The sequence below is a fragment of the Halichoerus grypus genome, chromosome X, assembly GCF_964656455.1.
Source record: "Halichoerus grypus chromosome X, mHalGry1.hap1.1, whole genome shotgun sequence".
Taxonomy (NCBI): Eukaryota; Metazoa; Chordata; class Mammalia; order Carnivora; family Phocidae; genus Halichoerus; species Halichoerus grypus.
The window spans coordinates 78,116,082-78,137,757 of NC_135727.1; positions in this window are offsets into that span (position 1 = coordinate 78,116,082).

Consider the following 21,676-nt stretch of genomic DNA (forward strand, 5'->3'; position numbering starts at 1 on the left):
CAACGCTACTAGCCCCATAACCATGATTTGATTTGTGAGCTGCCATTTGTACGGGCCTGTCTCTACCCCGATTTTACGAAATGGCACCAGTCCCGTGACTCTCACCCACACTACACCCTAAACTGCTTCCTCCCACAGAGAGGTCGTCGGAAGCTAAAACACTGTTTCTGTACCCTGTTGGTTCTTCGAGTTAGAATGCTAGCGATGAGACTTCCATGCAAAAGTAGGGCCACTGTGCTAGCTAAATGAAACACACCGGGAGTCTTGTCTTGCCTTTGATGGGGCCTGAGTCTCACGCGTAAAGAGCTTTGGACTCCCTTGCAGTGCTCTCAGGCATGCGCACAACAAAATGCTTCCACCCTCAGGAGGGGCTGTTTTCAATGAAGCACAGATCCTCTACCGAGTTTTTCCTTCGAGTTAGGTGGCTGGCTTTCAGCCTCCACGCACAACCCGGGGCAATGCTACTAGCCCCATAACCATGATGTGATTTGTGAGCTGCCTTCTGTACCGACCTGTCTCTACCCCGATTTTCCGAAGTGGAACCAGTCCTGTGGCTCTCACCCAAACTAAACCCGAAACTTCTTCCTCCCACAGAGAGGTCATTGGAAGCTAAAACCCTGTTTCTGGACACTGTTGTTTGTTCGAGTAGAACCCTACTGATTAGACTTCAATGCAAAAGTAGGGCCGCTGTGCTAGCTTAGTCAAACACATGGGGAGTGTTGTTCTGCCTTTTGCTGGGGCCTGAGTTTCACTCGTGAAAAGGTTTGGAATCCCTTTCAGTGCTCTCACGCACGCACACAACAAAATGCTTCCGCCCTCAGTAGCGGCTGTTGTCGCTGAAGCACGGATTCTCTACCGAGGTTTCCTTCGTGTTAGGTGGCTGACTTTCAGCCTGCACGCTCCCCCGTGGCCACGCTCCTAGCCCCATAAACATGATGTGATTTGTGAGCTGCCTTCTGTTCCGGCCTGTCTCTACCCCGATTTTACGAAATGGAACCCATCCCCAGGCTCTCACACACAGTACACCCTAAACGGCTTCCTCCCACAGAGAGGTCGTCGGAAGCTAAAACCCTGTTTCTGTACACTGTTGTTTCTTCGAGTTAGAACCCTACCGATTAGACTTCAATGCAAAAGTAGGGCCGCAGTGCATGCTAGGTCAAACACACCGGGAGTCTTGTCCTGCCTTTTGGTGGGGCCTGAGTCTCATTCGTAAGAGCTTTAGACTCCCTGGCAGTGCTCTCACGCACGCACACAACAAAATGCTTCCACCCTCCGGAGCGGCTCTTTTTGCTGAAACACGGATTCTCTAGCGAGTTTTTCCTTCGAGGTAGGTGGCTGAATTTCAGCCTGCACGCTCCCCTGGGGCAACGCTACTAGCCCCATAACCATGATGTGATTTGTGAGCTGCCTTCTGTACCGGCCTGTCTCTACCCCGATTTTACGAAATGGAACTCATCCCCAGGCTCTCACCCACAGTACACCCTAAACGGCTTCCTCCCACAGAGAGGTCGTCGGAAGATAAAACAGTGTTTCTGTACACTCTTGTTTCTTCGAGTTAGAATTCTAGCGATTCGACTTCTATGCAAAAGTAGGGCCGCTGTGCTAGCTAAATGAAACACACCGGGAGTCTTGTCTTGCCTTTGCTGGGGCCTGAGTCTCACTCGTAATGAGCTTTGGACTCCCTTGCAGTGCTCTCAGGCATGCACACAACAAAATGCTTCCACCCTCAGGAGCGGCTGTTTTCAATAAGCACGGATTCTGTACCGAGTTTTTCCTTCGAGTTAGGTGGCTGGCTTTCAGGCTGCACGCACCCCCTGGGCAATGCTACTAGCCCCATAACCATGATTTGATTGGTGAGCTGCCATTTGTACGGGCCTGTCTCTACCCCGATTTTACAAAATGGAACAAGTCCCGTGACTCTCATCCACACTACACCCTAAACGGCTTCCACGCACAGGGAGGTCTTCGGAAGCTAAAACACTGTTTCTGTACACTGTTATTTCTTCAAGTTGGAACGCTTGCGATTAGATTTCCATGCAAAGTAGGGCCGCAGTGCTAGCTAAAACAAACACATGGGGAGTCTTGTCCTGCCTTTGGCTGGGGCCTGAGTCGCGCTCGTAAAAAGCTTCGTACTCCCTTGCAGTGCTCGCACCCACGCACACAACTAAAGGATTCCACCCTCAGGAGCGGCTGTTTTCAATGAAGCACAGATTCTCTACCGAGTTTTTCCTTCGAGATGGGTGGCTGAATATCAGCCTGCGCACTCCGCGGGGGCAACGCTACTAGCCCCATAACCATGATTTGATTTGTGAGCTGCCATTTGTACGGGCCTGTCTCTACCCCGATTTTACGAAATGGCACCAGTCCCGTGACTCTCACCCACACTACACCCTAAACTGCTTCCTCCCACAGAGAGGTCGTCGGAAGCTAAAACACTGTTTCTGTACCCTGTTGGTTCTTCGAGTTAGAATGCTAGCGATTAGACTTCCATGCAAAAGTAGGGCCACTGTGCTAGCTAAATGAAACACACCGGGAGTCTTGTCTTGCCTTTGATGGGGCCTGAGTCTCACGCGTAAAGAGCTTTGGACTCCCTTGCAGTGCTCTCAGGCATGCGCACAACAAAATGCTTCCACCCTCAGGAGGGGCTGTTTTCAATGAAGCACAGATCCTCTACCGAGTTTTTCCTTCGAGTTAGGTGGCTGGCTTTCAGCCTCCACGCACAACCCGGGGCAATGCTACTAGCCCCATAACCATGATGTGATTTGTGAGCTGCCTTCTGTACCGACCTGTCTCTACCCCGATTTTCCGAAGTGGAACCAGTCCTGTGGCTCTCACCCAAACTAAACCCGAAACTTCTTCCTCCCACAGAGAGGTCATTGGAAGCTAAAACCCTGTTTCTGGACACTGTTGTTTGTTCGAGTAGAACCCTACTGATTAGACTTCAATGCAAAAGTAGGGCCGCTGTGCTAGCTTAGTCAAACACATGGGGAGTGTTGTTCTGCCTTTTGCTGGGGCCTGAGTTTCACTCGTGAAAAGGTTTGGAATCCCTTTCAGTGCTCTCACGCACGCACACAACAAAATGCTTCCGCCCTCAGTAGCGGCTGTTGTCGCTGAAGCACGGATTCTCTACCGAGGTTTCCTTCGTGTTAGGTGGCTGACTTTCAGCCTGCACGCTCCCCCGTGGCCACGCTCCTAGCCCCATAAACATGATGTGATTTGTGAGCTGCCTTCTGTTCCGGCCTGTCTCTACCCCGATTTTACGAAATGGAACCCATCCCCAGGCTCTCACACACAGTACACCCTAAACGGCTTCCTCCCACAGAGAGGTCGTCGGAAGCTAAAACCCTGTTTCTGTACACTGTTGTTTGTTCGAGTTAGAACCCTACCGATTAGACTTCAATGCAAAAGTAGGGCCGCAGTGCATGCTAGGTCAAACACACCGGGAGTCTTGTCCTGCCTTTTGGTGGGGCCTGAGTCTCATTCGTAAGAGCTTTAGACTCCCTGGCAGTGCTCTCACGCACGCACACAACAAAATGCATCCACCCTCCGGAGCGGCTCTTTTTGCGGAAGCACGGATTCTCTAGCGAGTTTTTCCTTCGAGGTAGGTGGCTGAATTTCAGCCTGCACGCTCCCCTGGGGCACCGCTACTAGCCCCATAACCATGATGTGATTTGTGAGCTGCCTTCTGTACCGGCCTGTCTCTACCCCGATTTTACGAAATGGAACTCATCCCCAGGCTCTCACCCACAGTACACCCTAAACGGCTTCCTCCCACAGAGAGGTCGTCGGAAGATAAAACAGTGTTTCTGTACACTCTTGTTTCTTCGAGTTAGAATTCTAGCGATTCGACTTCTATGCAAAAGTAGGGCCGCTGTGCTAGCTAAATGAAACACACCGGGAGTCTTGTCTTGCCTTTGCTGGGGCCTGAGTCTCACTCGTAATGAGCTTTGGACTCCCTTGCAGTGCTCTCAGGCATGCACACAACAAAATGCTTCCACCCTCAGGAGCGGCTGTTTTCAATAAGCACGGATTCTGTACCGAGTTTTTCCTTCGAGTTAGGTGGCTGGCTTTCAGGCTGCACGCACCCCCTGGGCAATGCTACTAGCCCCATAACCATGATTTGATTGGTGAGCTGCCATTTGTACGGGCCTGTCTCTACCCCGATTTTACAAAATGGAACAAGTCCCGTGACTCTCATCCACACTACACCCTAAACGGCTTCCACGCACAGGGAGGTCTTCGGAAGCTAAAACACTGTTTCTGTACACTGTTCTTTCTTCCAGTTGGAACGCTTGCGATTAGATTTCCATGCAAAAGTAGGGCCGCAGTGCTAGCTAAAACAAACCCATGGGGAGTCTTGTCCTGCCTTTGGCTGGGGCCTGAGTCGCGCTCGTAAAAAGCTTCGTACTCCCTTGCAGTGCTCGCACCCACGCACACAACTAAAGGATTCCACCCTCAGGAGCGGCTGTTTTCAATGAAGCACAGATTCTCTACCGAGTTTTTCCTTCGAGATGGGTGGCTGAATATCAGCCTGCGCACTCCGCGGGGGCAACGCTACTAGCCCCATAACCATGATTTGATTTGTGAGCTGCCATTTGTACGGGCCTGTCTCTACCCCGATTTTACGAAATGGCACCAGTCCCGTGACTCTCACCCACACTACACCCTAAACTGCTTCCTCCCACAGAGAGGTCGTCGGAAGCTAAAACACTGTTTCTGTACCCTGTTGGTTCTTCGAGTTAGAATGCTAGCGATGAGACTTCCATGCAAAAGTAGGGCCACTGTGCTAGCTAAATGAAACACACCGGGAGTCTTGTCTTGCCTTTGATGGGGCCTGAGTCTCACGCGTAAAGAGCTTTGGACTCCCTTGCAGTGCTCTCAGGCATGCGCACAACAAAATGCTTCCACCCTCAGGAGGGGCTGTTTTCAATGAAGCACAGATCCTCTACCGAGTTTTTCCTTCGAGTTAGGTGGCTGGCTTTCAGCCTCCACGCACAACCCGGGGCAATGCTACTAGCCCCATAACCATGATGTGATTTGTGAGCTGCCTTCTGTACCGACCTGTCTCTACCCCGATTTTCCGAAGTGGAACCAGTCCTGTGGCTCTCACCCAAACTAAACCCGAAACTTCTTCCTCCCACAGAGAGGTCATTGGAAGCTAAAACCCTGTTTCTGGACACTGTTGTTTGTTCGAGTAGAACCCTACTGATTAGACTTCAATGCAAAAGTAGGGCCGCTGTGCTAGCTTAGTCAAACACATGGGGAGTGTTGTTCTGCCTTTTGCTGGGGCCTGAGTTTCACTCGTGAAAAGGTTTGGAATCCCTTTCAGTGCTCTCACGCACGCACACAACAAAATGCTTCCGCCCTCAGTAGCGGCTGTTGTCGCTGAAGCACGGATTCTCTACCGAGGTTTCCTTCGTGTTAGGTGGCTGACTTTCAGCCTGCACGCTCCCCCGTGGCCACGCTCCTAGCCCCATAAACATGATGTGATTTGTGAGCTGCCTTCTGTTCCGGCCTGTCTCTACCCCGATTTTACGAAATGGAACCCATCCCCAGGCTCTCACACACAGTACACCCTAAACGGCTTCCTCCCACAGAGAGGTCGTCGGAAGCTAAAACCCTGTTTCTGTACACTGTTGTTTCTTCGAGTTAGAACCCTACCGATTAGACTTCAATGCAAAAGTAGGGCCGCAGTGCATGCTAGGTCAAACACACCGGGAGTCTTGTCCTGCCTTTTGGTGGGGCCTGAGTCTCATTCGTAAGAGCTTTAGACTCCCTGGCAGTGCTCTCACGCACGCACACAACAAAATGCTTCCACCCTCCGGAGCGGCTCTTTTTGCGGAAGCACGGATTCTCTAGCGAGTTTTTCCTTCGAGGTAGGTGGCTGAATTTCAGCCTGCACGCTCCCCTGGGGCACCGCTACTAGCCCCATAACCATGATGTGATTTGTGAGCTGCCATCTGTACCGGCCTGTCTCTACCCCGATTTTACGGAATGGAACTCATCCCCAGGCTCTCACCCACAGTACACCCTAAACGGCTTCCTCCCACAGAGAGGTCGTCGGAAGATAAAACAGTGTTTCTGTACACTCTTGTTTCTTCGAGTTAGAATTCTAGCGATTCGACTTCTATGCAAAAGTAGGGCCGCTGTGCTAGCTAAATGAAACACACCGGGAGTCTTGTCTTGCCTTTGCTGGGGCCTGAGTCTCACTCGTAATGAGCTTTGGACTCCCTTGCAGTGCTCTCAGGCATGCACACAACAAAATGCTTCCACCCTCAGGAGCGGCTGTTTTCAATAAGCACGGATTCTGTACCGAGTTTTTCCTTCGAGTTAGGTGGCTGGCTTTCAGGCTGCACGCACCCCCTGGGCAATGCTACTAGCCCCATAACCATGATTTGATTGGTGAGCTGCCATTTGTACGGGCCTGTCTCTACCCCGATTTTACAAAATGGAACAAGTCCCGTGACTCTCATCCACACTACACCCTAAACGGCTTCCACGCACAGGGAGGTCTTCGGAAGCTAAAACACTGTTTCTGTACACTGTTCTTTCTTCCAGTTGGAACGCTTGCGATTAGATTTCCATGCAAAAGTAGGGCCGCAGTGCTAGCTAAAACAAACCCATGGGGAGTCTTGTCCTGCCTTTGGCTGGGGCCTGAGTCGCGCTCGTAAAAAGCTTCGTACTCCCTTGCAGTGCTCGCACCCACGCACACAACTAAAGGATTCCACCCTCAGGAGCGGCTGTTTTCAATGAAGCACAGATTCTCTACCGAGTTTTTCCTTCGAGATGGGTGGCTGAATATCAGCCTGCGCACTCCGCGGGGGCAACGCTACTAGCCCCATAACCATGATTTGATTTGTGAGCTGCCATTTGTACGGGCCTGTCTCTACCCCGATTTTACGAAATGGCACCAGTCCCGTGACTCTCACCCACACTACACCCTAAACTGCTTCCTCCCACAGAGAGGTCGTCGGAAGCTAAAACACTGTTTCTGTACCCTGTTGGTTCTTCGAGTTAGAATGCTAGCGATTAGACTTCCATGCAAAAGTAGGGCCACTGTGCTAGCTAAATGAAACACACCGGGAGTCTTGTCTTGCCTTTGATGGGGCCTGAGTCTCACGCGTAAAGAGCTTTGGACTCCCTTGCAGTGCTCTCAGGCATGCGCACAACAAAATGCTTCCACCCTCAGGAGGGGCTGTTTTCAATGAAGCACAGATCCTCTACCGAGTTTTTCCTTCGAGTTAGGTGGCTGGCTTTCAGCCTCCACGCACAACCCGGGGCAATGCTACTAGCCCCATAACCATGATGTGATTTGTGAGCTGCCTTCTGTACCGACCTGTCTCTACCCCGATTTTCCGAAGTGGAACCAGTCCTGTGGCTCTCACCCAAACTAAACCCGAAACTTCTTCCTCCCACAGAGAGGTCATTGGAAGCTAAAACCCTGTTTCTGGACACTGTTGTTTGTTCGAGTAGAACCCTACTGATTAGACTTCAATGCAAAAGTAGGGCCGCTGTGCTAGCTTAGTCAAACACATGGGGAGTGTTGTTCTGCCTTTTGCTGGGGCCTGAGTTTCACTCGTGAAAAGGTTTGGAATCCCTTTCAGTGCTCTCACGCACGCACACAACAAAATGCTTCCGCCCTCAGTAGCGGCTGTTGTCGCTGAAGCACGGATTCTCTACCGAGGTTTCCTTCGTGTTAGGTGGCTGACTTTCAGCCTGCACGCTCCCCCGTGGCCACGCTCCTAGCCCCATAAACATGATGTGATTTGTGAGCTGCCTTCTGTTCCGGCCTGTCTCTACCCCGATTTTACGAAATGGAACCCATCCCCAGGCTCTCACACACAGTACACCCTAAACGGCTTCCTCCCACAGAGAGGTCGTCGGAAGCTAAAACCCTGTTTCTGTACACTGTTGTTTGTTCGAGTTAGAACCCTACCGATTAGACTTCAATGCAAAAGTAGGGCCGCAGTGCATGCTAGGTCAAACACACCGGGAGTCTTGTCCTGCCTTTTGGTGGGGCCTGAGTCTCATTCGTAAGAGCTTTAGACTCCCTGGCAGTGCTCTCACGCACGCACACAACAAAATGCTTCCACCCTCCGGAGCGGCTCTTTTTGCGGAAGCACGGATTCTCTAGCGAGTTTTTCCTTCGAGGTAGGTGGCTGAATTTCAGCCTGCACGCTCCCCTGGGGCACCGCTACTAGCCCCATAACCATGATGTGATTTGTGAGCTGCCTTCTGTACCGGCCTGTCTCTACCCCGATTTTACGAAATGGAACTCATCCCCAGGCTCTCACCCACAGTACACCCTAAACGGCTTCCTCCCACAGAGAGGTCGTCGGAAGATAAAACAGTGTTTCTGTACACTCTTGTTTCTTCGAGTTAGAATTCTAGCGATTCGACTTCTATGCAAAAGTAGGGCCGCTGTGCTAGCTAAATGAAACACACCGGGAGTCTTGTCTTGCCTTTGCTGGGGCCTGAGTCTCACTCGTAATGAGCTTTGGACTCCCTTGCAGTGCTCTCAGGCATGCACACAACAAAATGCTTCCACCCTCAGGAGCGGCTGTTTTCAATAAGCACGGATTCTGTACCGAGTTTTTCCTTCGAGTTAGGTGGCTGGCTTTCAGGCTGCACGCACCCCCTGGGCAATGCTACTAGCCCCATAACCATGATTTGATTGGTGAGCTGCCATTTGTACGGGCCTGTCTCTACCCCGATTTTACAAAATGGAACAAGTCCCGTGACTCTCATCCACACTACACCCTAAACGGCTTCCACGCACAGGGAGGTCTTCGGAAGCTAAAACACTGTTTCTGTACACTGTTCTTTCTTCCAGTTGGAACGCTTGCGATTAGATTTCCATGCAAAAGTAGGGCCGCAGTGCTAGCTAAAACAAACCCATGGGGAGTCTTGTCCTGCCTTTGGCTGGGGCCTGAGTCGCGCTCGTAAAAAGCTTCGTACTCCCTTGCAGTGCTCGCACCCACGCACACAACTAAAGGATTCCACCCTCAGGAGCGGCTGTTTTCAATGAAGCACAGATTCTCTACCGAGTTTTTCCTTCGAGATGGGTGGCTGAATATCAGCCTGCGCACTCCGCGGGGGCAACGCTACTAGCCCCATAACCATGATTTGATTTGTGAGCTGCCATTTGTACGGGCCTGTCTCTACCCCGATTTTACGAAATGGCACCAGTCCCGTGACTCTCACCCACACTACACCCTAAACTGCTTCCTCCCACAGAGAGGTCGTCGGAAGCTAAAACACTGTTTCTGTACCCTGTTGGTTCTTCGAGTTAGAATGCTAGCGATTAGACTTCCATGCAAAAGTAGGGCCACTGTGCTAGCTAAATGAAACACACCGGGAGTCTTGTCTTGCCTTTGATGGGGCCTGAGTCTCACGCGTAAAGAGCTTTGGACTCCCTTGCAGTGCTCTCAGGCATGCGCACAACAAAATGCTTCCACCCTCAGGAGGGGCTGTTTTCAATGAAGCACAGATCCTCTACCGAGTTTTTCCTTCGAGTTAGGTGGCTGGCTTTCAGCCTCCACGCACAACCCGGGGCAATGCTACTAGCCCCATAACCATGATGTGATTTGTGAGCTGCCTTCTGTACCGACCTGTCTCTACCCCGATTTTCCGAAGTGGAACCAGTCCTGTGGCTCTCACCCAAACTAAACCCGAAACTTCTTCCTCCCACAGAGAGGTCATTGGAAGCTAAAACCCTGTTTCTGGACACTGTTGTTTGTTCGAGTAGAACCCTACTGATTAGACTTCAATGCAAAAGTAGGGCCGCTGTGCTAGCTTAGTCAAACACATGGGGAGTGTTGTTCTGCCTTTTGCTGGGGCCTGAGTTTCACTCGTGAAAAGGTTTGGAATCCCTTTCAGTGCTCTCACGCACGCACACAACAAAATGCTTCCGCCCTCAGTAGCGGCTGTTGTCGCTGAAGCACGGATTCTCTACCGAGGTTTCCTTCGTGTTAGGTGGCTGACTTTCAGCCTGCACGCTCCCCCGTGGCCACGCTCCTAGCCCCATAAACATGATGTGATTTGTGAGCTGCCTTCTGTTCCGGCCTGTCTCTACCCCGATTTTACGAAATGGAACCCATCCCCAGGCTCTCACACACAGTACACCCTAAACGGCTTCCTCCCACAGAGAGGTCGTCGGAAGCTAAAACCCTGTTTCTGTACACTGTTGTTTGTTCGAGTTAGAACCCTACCGATTAGACTTCAATGCAAAAGTAGGGCCGCAGTGCATGCTAGGTCAAACACACCGGGAGTCTTGTCCTGCCTTTTGGTGGGGCCTGAGTCTCATTCGTAAGAGCTTTAGACTCCCTGGCAGTGCTCTCACGCACGCACACAACAAAATGCTTCCACCCTCCGGAGCGGCTCTTTTTGCGGAAGCACGGATTCTCTAGCGAGTTTTTCCTTCGAGGTAGGTGGCTGAATTTCAGCCTGCACGCTCCCCTGGGGCACCGCTACTAGCCCCATAACCATGATGTGATTTGTGAGCTGCCTTCTGTACCGGCCTGTCTCTACCCCGATTTTACGAAATGGAACTCATCCCCAGGCTCTCACCCACAGTACACCCTAAACGGCTTCCTCCCACAGAGAGGTCGTCGGAAGATAAAACAGTGTTTCTGTACACTCTTGTTTCTTCGAGTTAGAATTCTAGCGATTCGACTTCTATGCAAAAGTAGGGCCGCTGTGCTAGCTAAATGAAACACACCGGGAGTCTTGTCTTGCCTTTGCTGGGGCCTGAGTCTCACTCGTAATGAGCTTTGGACTCCCTTGCAGTGCTCTCAGGCATGCACACAACAAAATGCTTCCACCCTCAGGAGCGGCTGTTTTCAATAAGCACGGATTCTGTACCGAGTTTTTCCTTCGAGTTAGGTGGCTGGCTTTCAGGCTGCACGCACCCCCTGGGCAATGCTACTAGCCCCATAACCATGATTTGATTGGTGAGCTGCCATTTGTACGGGCCTGTCTCTACCCCGATTTTACAAAATGGAACAAGTCCCGTGACTCTCATCCACACTACACCCTAAACGGCTTCCACGCACAGGGAGGTCTTCGGAAGCTAAAACACTGTTTCTGTACACTGTTCTTTCTTCCAGTTGGAACGCTTGCGATTAGATTTCCATGCAAAAGTAGGGCCGCAGTGCTAGCTAAAACAAACCCATGGGGAGTCTTGTCCTGCCTTTGGCTGGGGCCTGAGTCGCGCTCGTAAAAAGCTTCGTACTCCCTTGCAGTGCTCGCACCCACGCACACAACTAAAGGATTCCACCCTCAGGAGCGGCTGTTTTCAATGAAGCACAGATTCTCTACCGAGTTTTTCCTTCGAGATGGGTGGCTGAATATCAGCCTGCGCACTCCGCGGGGGCAACGCTACTAGCCCCATAACCATGATTTGATTTGTGAGCTGCCATTTGTACGGGCCTGTCTCTACCCCGATTTTACGAAATGGCACCAGTCCCGTGACTCTCACCCACACTACACCCTAAACTGCTTCCTCCCACAGAGAGGTCGTCGGAAGCTAAAACACTGTTTCTGTACCCTGTTGGTTCTTCGAGTTAGAATGCTAGCGATGAGACTTCCATGCAAAAGTAGGGCCACTGTGCTAGCTAAATGAAACACACCGGGAGTCTTGTCTTGCCTTTGATGGGGCCTGAGTCTCACGCGTAAAGAGCTTTGGACTCCCTTGCAGTGCTCTCAGGCATGCGCACAACAAAATGCTTCCACCCTCAGGAGGGGCTGTTTTCAATGAAGCACAGATCCTCTACCGAGTTTTTCCTTCGAGTTAGGTGGCTGGCTTTCAGCCTCCACGCACAACCCGGGGCAATGCTACTAGCCCCATAACCATGATGTGATTTGTGAGCTGCCTTCTGTACCGACCTGTCTCTACCCCGATTTTCCGAAGTGGAACCAGTCCTGTGGCTCTCACCCAAACTAAACCCGAAACTTCTTCCTCCCACAGAGAGGTCATTGGAAGCTAAAACCCTGTTTCTGGACACTGTTGTTTGTTCGAGTAGAACCCTACTGATTAGACTTCAATGCAAAAGTAGGGCCGCTGTGCTAGCTTAGTCAAACACATGGGGAGTGTTGTTCTGCCTTTTGCTGGGGCCTGAGTTTCACTCGTGAAAAGGTTTGGAATCCCTTTCAGTGCTCTCACGCACGCACACAACAAAATGCTTCCGCCCTCAGTAGCGGCTGTTGTCGCTGAAGCACGGATTCTCTACCGAGGTTTCCTTCGTGTTAGGTGGCTGACTTTCAGCCTGCACGCTCCCCCGTGGCCACGCTCCTAGCCCCATAAACATGATGTGATTTGTGAGCTGCCTTCTGTTCCGGCCTGTCTCTACCCCGATTTTACGAAATGGAACCCATCCCCAGGCTCTCACACACAGTACACCCTAAACGGCTTCCTCCCACAGAGAGGTCGTCGGAAGCTAAAACCCTGTTTCTGTACACTGTTGTTTGTTCGAGTTAGAACCCTACCGATTAGACTTCAATGCAAAAGTATGGCCGCAGTGCATGCTAGGTCAAACACACCGGGAGTCTTGTCCTGCCTTTTGGTGGGGCCTGAGTCTCATTCGTAAGAGCTTTAGACTCCCTGGCAGTGCTCTCACGCACGCACACAACAAAATGCTTCCACCCTCCGGAGCGGCTCTTTTTGCGGAAGCACGGATTCTCTAGCGAGTTTTTCCTTCGAGGTAGGTGGCTGAATTTCAGCCTGCACGCTCCCCTGGGGCACCGCTACTAGCCCCATAACCATGATGTGATTTGTGAGCTGCCTTCTGTACCGGCCTGTCTCTACCCCGATTTTACGAAATGGAACTCATCCCCAGGCTCTCACCCACAGTACACCCTAAACGGCTTCCTCCCACAGAGAGGTCGTCGGAAGATAAAACAGTGTTTCTGTACACTCTTGTTTCTTCGAGTTAGAATTCTAGCGATTCGACTTCTATGCAAAAGTAGGGCCGCTGTGCTAGCTAAATGAAACACACCGGGAGTCTTGTCTTGCCTTTGCTGGGGCCTGAGTCTCACTCGTAATGAGCTTTGGACTCCCTTGCAGTGCTCTCAGGCATGCACACAACAAAATGCTTCCACCCTCAGGAGCGGCTGTTTTCAATAAGCACGGATTCTGTACCGAGTTTTTCCTTCGAGTTAGGTGGCTGGCTTTCAGGCTGCACGCACCCCCTGGGCAATGCTACTAGCCCCATAACCATGATTTGATTGGTGAGCTGCCATTTGTACGGGCCTGTCTCTACCCCGATTTTACAAAATGGAACAAGTCCCGTGACTCTCATCCACACTACACCCTAAACGGCTTCCACGCACAGGGAGGTCTTCGGAAGCTAAAACACTGTTTCTGTACACTGTTCTTTCTTCCAGTTGGAACGCTTGCGATTAGATTTCCATGCAAAAGTAGGGCCGCAGTGCTAGCTAAAACAAACCCATGGGGAGTCTTGTCCTGCCTTTGGCTGGGGCCTGAGTCGCGCTCGTAAAAAGCTTCGTACTCCCTTGCAGTGCTCGCACCCACGCACACAACTAAAGGATTCCACCCTCAGGAGCGGCTGTTTTCAATGAAGCACAGATTCTCTACCGAGTTTTTCCTTCGAGATGGGTGGCTGAATATCAGCCTGCGCACTCCGCGGGGGCAACGCTACTAGCCCCATAACCATGATTTGATTTGTGAGCTGCCATTTGTACGGGCCTGTCTCTACCCCGATTTTACGAAATGGCACCAGTCCCGTGACTCTCACCCACACTACACCCTAAACTGCTTCCTCCCACAGAGAGGTCGTCGGAAGCTAAAACACTGTTTCTGTACCCTGTTGGTTCTTCGAGTTAGAATGCTAGCGATTAGACTTCCATGCAAAAGTAGGGCCACTGTGCTAGCTAAATGAAACACACCGGGAGTCTTGTCTTGCCTTTGATGGGGCCTGAGTCTCACGCGTAAAGAGCTTTGGACTCCCTTGCAGTGCTCTCAGGCATGCGCACAACAAAATGCTTCCACCCTCAGGAGGGGCTGTTTTCAATGAAGCACAGATCCTCTACCGAGTTTTTCCTTCGAGTTAGGTGGCTGGCTTTCAGCCTCCACGCACAACCCGGGGCAATGCTACTAGCCCCATAACCATGATGTGATTTGTGAGCTGCCTTCTGTACCGACCTGTCTCTACCCCGATTTTCCGAAGTGGAACCAGTCCTGTGGCTCTCACCCAAACTAAACCCGAAACTTCTTCCTCCCACAGAGAGGTCATTGGAAGCTAAAACCCTGTTTCTGGACACTGTTGTTTGTTCGAGTAGAACCCTACTGATTAGACTTCAATGCAAAAGTAGGGCCGCTGTGCTAGCTTAGTCAAACACATGGGGAGTGTTGTTCTGCCTTTTGCTGGGGCCTGAGTTTCACTCGTGAAAAGGTTTGGAATCCCTTTCAGTGCTCTCACGCACGCACACAACAAAATGCTTCCGCCCTCAGTAGCGGCTGTTGTCGCTGAAGCACGGATTCTCTACCGAGGTTTCCTTCGTGTTAGGTGGCTGACTTTCAGCCTGCACGCTCCCCCGTGGCCACGCTCCTAGCCCCATAAACATGATGTGATTTGTGAGCTGCCTTCTGTTCCGGCCTGTCTCTACCCCGATTTTACGAAATGGAACCCATCCCCAGGCTCTCACACACAGTACACCCTAAACGGCTTCCTCCCACAGAGAGGTCGTCGGAAGCTAAAACCCTGTTTCTGTACACTGTTGTTTGTTCGAGTTAGAACCCTACCGATTAGACTTCAATGCAAAAGTAGGGCCGCAGTGCATGCTAGGTCAAACACACCGGGAGTCTTGTCCTGCCTTTTGGTGGGGCCTGAGTCTCATTCGTAAGAGCTTTAGACTCCCTGGCAGTGCTCTCACGCACGCACGCAACAAAATGCATCCACCCTCCGGAGCGGCTGTTTTTGCTGAAGCACGGATTCTCTAGCGAGTTTTTCCTTCGAGGTAGGTGGCTGAATTTCAGCCTGCACGCTCCCCTGGGGCACCGCTACTAGCCCCATAACCATGATGTGATTTGTGAGCTGCCTTCTGTACCGGCCTGTCTCTACCCCGATTTTACGAAATGGAACTCATCTCCAGGCTCTCACCCACAGTACACCCTAAACGGCTTCCTCCCACAGAGAGGTCGTCGGAAGATAAAACAGTGTTTCTGTACACTCTTGTTTCTTCGAGTTAGAATTCTAGCGATTCGACTTCTATGCAAAAGTAGGGCCGCTGTGCTAGCTAAATGAAACACACCGGGAGTCTTGTCTTGCCTTTGCTGGGGCCTGAGTCTCACTCGTAATGAGCTTTGGACTCCCTTGCAGTGCTCTCAGGCATGCACACAACAAAATGCTTCCACCCTCAGGAGCGGCTGTTTTCAATAAGCACGGATTCTGTACCGAGTTTTTCCTTCGAGTTAGGTGGCTGGCTTTCAGGCTGCACGCACCCCCTGGGCAATGCTACTAGCCCCATAACCATGATTTGATTGGTGAGCTGCCATTTGTACGGGCCTGTCTCTACCCCGATTTTACAAAATGGAACAAGTCCCGTGACTCTCATCCACACTACACCCTAAACGGCTTCCACGCACAGGGAGGTCTTCGGAAGCTAAAACACTGTTTCTGTACACTGTTCTTTCTTCCAGTTGGAACGCTTGCGATTAGATTTCCATGCAAAAGTAGGGCCGCAGTGCTAGCTAAAACAAACACATGGGGAGTCTTGTCCTGCCTTTGGCTGGGGCCTGAGTCGCGCTCGTAAAAAGCTTCGTACTCCCTTGCAGTGCTCGCACCCACGCACACAACTAAAGGATTCCACCCTCAGGAGCGGCTGTTTTCAATGAAGCACAGATTCTCTACCGAGTTTTTCCTTCGAGATGGGTGGCTGAATATCAGCCTGCGCACTCCGCGGGGGCAACGCTACTAGCCCCATAACCATGATTTGATTTGTGAGCTGCCATTTGTACGGGCCTGTCTCTACCCCGATTTTACGAAATGGCACCAGTCCCGTGACTCTCACCCACACTACACCCTAAACTGCTTCCTCCCACAGAGAGGTCGTCGGAAGCTAAAACACTGTTTCTGTACCCTGTTGGTTCTTCGAGTTAGAATGCTAGCGATTAGACTTCCATGCAAAAGTAGGGCCACTGTGCTAGCTAAATGAAACACACCGGGAGTCTTGTCTTGCCTTTGATGGGGCCTGAGTCTCACGCGTAAAGAGCTTTGGACTCCCTTGCAGTGCTCTCAGGCATGCGCACAACAAAATGCTTCCACCCTCAGGAGGGGCTGTTTTCAATGAAGCACAGATCCTCTACCGAGTTTTTCCTTCGAGTTAGGTGGCTGGCTTTCAGCCTCCACGCACAACCCGGGGCAATGCTACTAGCCCCATAACCATGATGTGATTTGTGAGCTGCCTTCTGTACCGACCTGTCTCTACCCCGATTTTCCGAAGTGGAACCAGTCCTGTGGCTCTCACCCAAACTAAACCCGAAACTTCTTCCTCCCACAGAGAGGTCATTGGAAGCTAAAACCCTGTTTCTGGACACTGTTGTTTGTTCGAGTAGAACCCTACTGATTAGACTTCAATGCAAAAGTAGGGCCGCTGTGCTAGCTTAGTCAAACACATGGGGAGTGTTGTTCTGCCTTTTGCTGGGGCCTGAGTTTCACTCGTGAAAAGGTTTGGAATCCCTTTCAGTGCTCTCACGCACGCACACAACAAAATGCTTCCGCCCTCAGTAGCGGCTGTTGTCGCTGAAGCACGGATTCTCTACCGAGGTTTCCTTCGTGTTAGGTGGCTGACTTTCAGCCTGCACGCTCCCCCGTGGCCACGCTCCTAGCCCCATAAACATGATGTGATTTGTGAGCTGCCTTCTGTTCCGGCCTGTCTCTACCCCGATTTTACGAAATGGAACCCATCCCCAGGCTCTCACACACAGTACACCCTAAACGGCTTCCTCCCACAGAGAGGTCGTCGGAAGCTAAAACCCTGTTTCTGTACACTGTTGTTTGTTCGAGTTAGAACCCTACCGATTAGACTTCAATGCAAAAGTAGGGCCGCAGTGCATGCTAGGTCAAACACACCGGGAGTCTTGTCCTGCCTTTTGGTGGGGCCTGAGTCTCATTCGTAAGAGCTTTAGACTCCCTGGCAGTGCTCTCACGCACGCACGCAACAAAATGCATCCACCCTCCGGAGCGGCTCTTTTTGCGGAAGCACGGATTCTCTAGCGAGTTTTTCCTTCGATGTAGGTGGCTGAATTTCAGCCTGCACGCTCCCCTGGGGCACCGCTACTAGCCCCATAACCATGATGTGATTTGTGAGCTGCCTTCTGTACCGGCCTGTCTCTACCCCGATTTTACGAAATGGAACTCATCTCCAGGCTCTCACCCACAGTACACCCTAAACGGCTTCCTCCCACAGAGAGGTCGTCGGAAGATAAAACAGTGTTTCTGTACACTCTTGTTTCTTCGAGTTAGAATTCTAGCGATTCGACTTCTATGCAAAAGTAGGGCCGCTGTGCTAGCTAAATGAAACACACCGGGAGTCTTGTCTTACCTTTGCTGGGGCCTGAGTCTCACTCGTAATGAGCTTTGGACTCCCTTGCAGTGCTCTCAGGCATGCACACAACAAAATGCTTCCACCCTCAGGAGCGGCTGTTTTCAATAAGCACGGATTCTGTACCGAGTTTTTCCTTCGAGTTAGGTGGCTGGCTTTCAGGCTGCACGCACCCCCTGGGCAATGCTACTAGCCCCATAACCATGATTTGATTGGTGAGCTGCCATTTGTACGGGCCTGTCTCTACCCCGATTTTACAAAATGGAACAAGTCCCGTGACTCTCATCCACACTACACCCTAAACGGCTTCCACGCACAGGGAGGTCTTCGGAAGCTAAAACACTGTTTCTGTACACTGTTCTTTCTTCCAGTTGGAACGCTTGCGATTAGATTTCCATGCAAAAGTAGGGCCGCAGTGCTAGCTAAAACAAACCCATGGGGAGTCTTGTCCTGCCTTTGGCTGGGGCCTGAGTCGCGCTCGTAAAAAGCTTCGTACTCCCTTGCAGTGCTCGCACCCACGCACACAACTAAAGGATTCCACCCTCAGGAGCGGCTGTTTTCAATGAAGCACAGATTCTCTACCGAGTTTTTCCTTCGAGATGGGTGGCTGAATATCAGCCTGCGCACTCCGTGGGGGCAACGCTACTAGCCCCATAACCATGATTTGATTTGTGAGCTGCCATTTGTACGGGCCTGTCTCTACCCCGATTTTACGAAATGGCACCAGTCCCGTGACTCTCACCCACACTACACCCTAAACTGCTTCCTCCCACAGAGAGGTCGTCGGAAGCTAAAACACTGTTTCTGTACCCTGTTGGTTCTTCGAGTTAGAATGCTAGCGATGAGACTTCCATGCAAAAGTAGGGCCACTGTGCTAGCTAAATGAAACACACCGGGAGTCTTGTCTTGCCTTTGATGGGGCCTGAGTCTCACGCGTAAAGAGCTTTGGACTCCCTTGCAGTGCTCTCAGGCATGCGCACAACAAAATGCTTCCACCCTCAGGAGGGGCTGTTTTCAATGAAGCACAGATCCTCTACCGAGTTTTTCCTTCGAGTTAGGTGGCTGGCTTTCAGCCTCCACGCACAACCCGGGGCAATGCTACTAGCCCCATAACCATGATGTGATTTGTGAGCTGCCTTCTGTACCGACCTGTCTCTACCCCGATTTTCCGAAGTGGAACCAGTCCTGTGGCTCTCACCCAAACTAAACCCGAAACTTCTTCCTCCCACAGAGAGGTCATTGGAAGCTAAAACCCTGTTTCTGGACACTGTTGTTTGTTCGAGTAGAACCCTACTGATTAGACTTCAATGCAAAAGTAGGGCCGCTGTGCTAGCTTAGTCAAACACATGGGGAGTGTTGTTCTGCCTTTTGCTGGGGCCTGAGTTTCACTCGTGAAAAGGTTTGGAATCCCTTTCAGTGCTCTCACGCACGCACACAACAAAATGCTTCCGCCCTCAGTAGCGGCTGTTGTCGCTGAAGCACGGATTCTCTACCGAGGTTTCCTTCGTGTTAGGTGGCTGACTTTCAGCCTGCACGCTCCCCCGTGGCCACGCTCCTAGCCCCATAAACATGATGTGATTTGTGAGCTGCCTTCTGTTCCGGCCTGTCTCTACCCCGATTTTACGAAATGGAACCCATCCCCAGGCTCTCACACACAGTACACCCTAAACGGCTTCCTCCCACAGAGAGGTCGTCGGAAGCTAAAACCCTGTTTCTGTACACTGTTGTTTGTTCGAGTTAGAACCCTACCGATTAGACTTCAATGCAAAAGTAGGGCCGCAGTGCATGCTAGGTCAAACACACCGGGAGTCTTGTCCTGCCTTTTGGTGGGGCCTGAGTCTCATTCGTAAGAGCTTTAGACTCCCTGGCAGTGCTCTCACGCACGCACACAACAAAATGCTTCCACCCTCCGGAGCGGCTCTTTTTGCTGAAGCACGGATTCTCTAGCGAGTTTTTCCTTCGAGGTAGGTGGCTGAATTTCAGCCTGCACGCTCCCCTGGGGCACCGCTACTAGCCCCATAACCATGATGTGATTTGTGAGCTGCCATCTGTACCGGCCTGTCTCTACCCCGATTTTACGAAATGGAACTCATCCCCAGGCTCTCACCCACAGTACACCCTAAACGGCTTCCTCCCACAGAGAGGTCGTCGGAAGATAAAACAGTGTTTCTGTACACTCTTGTTTCTTCGAGTTAGAATTCTAGCGATTCGACTTCTATGCAAAAGTAGGGCCGCTGTGCTAGCTAAATGAAACACACCGGGAGTCTTGTCTTGCCTTTGCTGGGGCCTGAGTCTCACTCGTAATGAGCTTTGGACTCCCTTGCAGTGCTCTCAGGCATGCACACAACAAAATGCTTCCACCCTCAGGAGCGGCTGTTTTCAATAAGCACGGATTCTGTACCGAGTTTTTCCTTCGAGTTAGGTGGCTGGCTTTCAGGCTGCACGCACCCCCTGGGCAATGCTACTAGCCCCATAACCATGATTTGATTGGTGAGCTGCCATTTGTACGGGCCTGTCTCTACCCCGATTTTACAAAATGGAACAAGTCCCGTGACTCTCATCCACACTACACCCTAAACGGCTTCCACGCACAGGGAGGTCTTCGGAAGCTAAAACACTGTTTCTGTACACTGTTCTTTCTTCCAGTTGGAACGCTTGCGATTAGATTTCCATGCAAAAGTAGGGCCGCAGTGCTAGCTAAAACAAACCCATGGGGAGTCTTGTCCTGCCTTTGGCTGGGGCCTGAGTCGCGCTCGTAAAAAGCTTCGTACTCCCTTGCAGTGCTCGCACCCACGCACACAACTAAAGGATTCCACCCTCAGGAGCGGCTGTTTTCAATGAAGCACAGATTCTCTACCGAGTTTTTCCTTCGAGATGGGTGGCTGAATATCAGCCTGCGCACTCCGCGGGGGCAACGCTACTAGCCCCATAACCATGATTTGATTTGTGAGCTGCCATTTGTACGGGCCTGTCTCTACCCCGATTTTACGAAATGGCACCAGTCCCGTGACTCTCACCCACACTACACCCTAAACTGCTTCCTCCCACAGAGAGGTCGTCGGAAGCTAAAACACTGTTTCTGTACCCTGTTGGTTCTTCGAGTTAGAATGCTAGCGATTAGACTTCCATGCAAAAGTAGGGCCACTGTGCTAGCTAAATGAAACACACCGGGAGTCTTGTCTTGCCTTTGATGGGGCCTGAGTCTCACGCGTAAAGAGCTTTGGACTCCCTTGCAGTGCTCTCAGGCATGCGCACAACAAAATGCTTCCACCCTCAGGAGGGGCTGTTTTCAATGAAGCACAGATCCTCTACCGAGTTTTTCCTTCGAGTTAGGTGGCTGGCTTTCAGCCTCCACGCACAACCCGGGGCAATGCTACTAGCCCCATAACCATGATGTGATTTGTGAGCTGCCTTCTGTACCGACCTGTCTCTACCCCGATTTTCCGAAGTGGAACCAGTCCTGTGGCTCTCACCCAAACTAAACCCGAAACTTCTTCCTCCCACAGAGCGGTCATTGGAAGCTAAAACCCTGTTTCTGGACACTGTTGTTTGTTCGAGTAGAACCCTACTGATTAGACTTCAATGCAAAAGTAGGGCCGCTGTGCTAGCTTAGTCAAACACATGGGGAGTGTTGTTCTGCCTTTTGCTGGGGCCTGAGTTTCACTCGTGAAAAGGTTTGGAATCCCTTTCAGTGCTCTCACGCACGCACACAACAAAATGCTTCCGCCCTCAGTAGCGGCTGTTGTCGCTGAAGCACGGATTCTCTACCGAGGTTTCCTTCGTGTTAGGTGGCTGACTTTCAGCCTGCACGCTCCCCCGTGGCCACGCTCCTAGCCCCATAAACATGATGTGATTTGTGAGCTGCCTTCTGTTCCGGCCTGTCTCTACCCCGATTTTACGAAATGGAACCCATCCCCAGGCTCTCACACACAGTACACCCTAAACGGCTTCCTCCCACAGAGAGGTCGTCGGAAGCTAAAACCCTGTTTCTGTACACTGTTGTTTGTTCGAGTTAGAACCCTACCGATTAGACTTCAATGCAAAAGTAGGGCCGCAGTGCATGCTAGGTCAAACACACCGGGAGTCTTGTCCTGCCTTTTGGTGGGGCCTGAGT